Source organism: Ambystoma mexicanum, chromosome 10 (genome assembly GCF_040938575.1).
Source record: "Ambystoma mexicanum isolate Mex_15411 chromosome 10, UKY_AmexF1_1, whole genome shotgun sequence".
Classification (NCBI taxonomy): domain Eukaryota; kingdom Metazoa; phylum Chordata; class Amphibia; order Caudata; family Ambystomatidae; genus Ambystoma; species Ambystoma mexicanum.
Window position 1 is genome coordinate 1679548396 of NC_090932.1, and position 3048 is coordinate 1679551443.

A 3048-nucleotide genomic window follows, 5' to 3' on the forward strand; every position below is an offset into this window, starting at 1 on the left:
CTCTCAGTTCAGGCAGAGCCTTGGCCCCTACCCCTCTCAGTTCAGGCAGAGCCTTGGCCCCTGCACTGTCAGTTCAGGCAAAGCCTTAGCCCTTGCACCTCTCAGTTCAGGCAGAGCCTCAGCCCCTGCACTATCAGTTCAGGCAAAGCCTCGGCCCTTGCACCTCTCAATCCAGGCAGAGCCTCGGCCCTTGCACCTGTCAGTTCAGGCAGAGCCTTGGCCCCTGCCCCTCTCAGTTCAGGCAGATCCTCGGCCCCTGCACTGTCAGTTCAGGCAAAGCCTCAGCCCTTGCACCTCTCAGTTCAGGCAGAGCCTCAGCCCCTGCACTGTCAGTTCAGGCAAAGTCTTGGCCCTTGCACCTCTCAATCCAGGCAGAGCCTCGGCCCTTACACCTGTCAGTTCAGGCAGAGCCTCGGCCCTTGCACCTCTCAGTTCAGGCAGAGCCTCGACTCCTGCACCTCTCAGTTCAGGCAGAGCCTCAGCTCGTGCACCTCTCAGTTCAGGCAGAGCCTCAGCCCTTGCCCATCTCAGTTCAGGCAGAGCCTCAGCCTCTGCACCTCTCAGTTCAGGCAGAGCCTCAGCTCTTGCACCGCTCAGTTCAGGCAGAGCCTCAGCTCTTGCACCTCCCAGTTCAAGCAAAGCCTCAGCCCTTGCCCATCTCAGTTCAGGCAGAGCCTCGGCCTTGCCCCTCTCAGTTCAGGCAGAGCCTCAGCCTCTGCACCTCTCCGTTCAGGCAGAGCCTCAGCTCTTGCACCTCTCAGTTCAGGCAGAGCCTCAGCCCTTGCCCCTCTCAGTTCAGGCAGAGCCTCAGCCTCTGCACCTCTCAGTTCAGGCAGAGCCTCAGCTCTTGCACCTCTCAGTTCAGGCAGAGCCTCAGCTCTTGCACCTCTCGGTTCAGGCAGAGCCTCAGCCTTGCCCCTCTCAGTTCAGGCAGAGCCTCGGCCTCTGCACCTCTCCGTTCAGACAGAGCCTCAGGTCCTGAACCTCTCCGTTCAGGCAGAGCCTCAGCTCCTGCACCTCTCAGTTCAGGCAGAGCCTCAGCCCTTGCCCCTCTCAGTTCAGGCAGAACCTCCGCCTCTGCACCTCTCAGTTCAGGCAGAGCCTCAGCCTCTGCACCTCTCCGTTCAGGCAGAGCCTCAGCTCTTGCACCTCTCAGTTCAGGCAGAACCTCAGCCTTGCCCCTCTCAGTTCAGGCAGAGCCTCAGCCTCTCCACCTCTCCGTTCAGGCAGAGCCTCAGCCCTTGCCCCTCTCAGTTCAGGCAGGGCCTCAGCCCTTGCACCTGTCGGTTCAGGCAGAGCCTCAGCCTTGCCCCTCTCAGGTCAGGCAGAGCCTCAGCCTCTGCACGTCTCCATTCAGGCAGAGCCTCAGCTCTTGCACCTCTCAGTTCAGGCAGAGCCTCAGCCCTTGCCCCTCTCAGTTCAGGCAGAGCCTCAGCACCTCTCCGTTCAGGCAGAGCCTCAGCCTCAGCACCTCTCCGTTCAGGCAGAGCCTCAACCCCTGCACCTGTCAGATCAGGGAGGACCTCAGCCCTTGCACCTGTCAGTTCAGACAGAGCCTCAACCCCGGCACCTGTCCGTTCAGGCAGAGCCCCAGCCCTTGCCCCTCTCAGTTCATGCAGAGCCTCAGCCGTTGCACCTGTCAGCTCAGGCAGAGCCTCAGCCCTTGCACCTTTCAGTTCAGGCAGAGCCTCAGCCCTTGCACCTGTCAGATCAGGGAGGACCTCAGCCCTTGCACCTGTCAGATCAGGGAGGACCTCAGCCCTTGCACCTGTCAGTTCAGGCAGAGCCTCAGCCCTTGCACCTGTCAGTTCAGGCAGAGCCTCAGCCCTTGCACCTGTCAGCTCAGGCAGAGGTTCAGCCCTTGCACCTGTCAGTTCAGGCATAGCCCCAGCCCTTGCACCTGTCAGCTCAGGCAGAGGTTCAGCCCTTGCACCTTTCAGTTCAGGCAGAGCCTCAGCCCTTGCACCTGTCAGTTCAGGCAGAGCCTCAGCCCTTGCACCTGTCAGCTCAGGCAGAGGTTCAGCCCTTGCACCTGTCAGTTCAGGCAGAGCCCCAGCCCTTGCACCTGTCAGCTCAGGCAGAGGTTCAGCCCTTGCACCTTTCAGTTCAGGCAGAGCCCCAGCCCTTACACCTGTCAGATCAGGGAGGACCTCAGCCCTTGCACCTGTCAGTTCAGGCAGAGCCCCAGCCCTTGCACTTGTCAGTTCAGGGAGGACCTCAGCCCTTGCACCTGTCAGTTCAGGGAGGACCTCAGCCCTTGCACCTGTCAGCTCAGGGAGGACCTCAGCCCTTGCACTTGTCAGCTCAGGGAGGACCTCAGCCCTTGCACCTGTCAGCTCAGGGAGGACCTCAGCCCTTGCACCTGTCAGCTCAGGGAGGACCTCAGCCCTTGCACCTGTCAGCTCAGGCAGAGCCTGAGCCCTTGCACCTCTCAGTTCAGGCAGAGCCTCAGCCTCTGCCCCTCAGCCTCTCCCCTCTCAGTTCAGGCAGAGCCTTGGCCCCTACCCCTCTCAGTTCAGGCAGAGCCTCGGCCCCTGCACTGTCAGTTCAGGCAAAGCCTCAGCCCTTGCACCTCTCAGTTCAGGCAGAGCCTCAGCCCCTGCACTGTCAGTTCAGGCAAAGCCTTGGCCCTTGCACCTCTCAATCCAGGCAGAGCCTCGGCCCTTGCACCTGTCAGTTCAGGCAGAGCCTTGGCCCCTGCCCCTCTCAGTTCAGGCAGATCCTCGGCCCCTGCACTGTCAGTTCAGGCAAAGCCTCAGCCCTTGCACCTCTCAGTTCAGGCAGAGCCTCAGCCCCTGCACTGTCAGTTCAGGCAAAGTCTTGGCCCTTGCACCTCTCAATCCAGGCAGAGCCTCGGCCCTTGCACCTGTCAGTTCAGGCAGAGCCTCGGCCCTTGCACCTCTCAGTTCAGGCAGAGCCTCGACTCCTGCACCTCTCAGTTCAGGCAAAGCCTCAGCCCTTGCACCTCTCAGTTCAGGCAGAGCCTCAGCCCCTGCACTGTCAGTTCAGGCAAAGTCTTGGCCCTTGCACCTCTCAATCCAGGCAGAG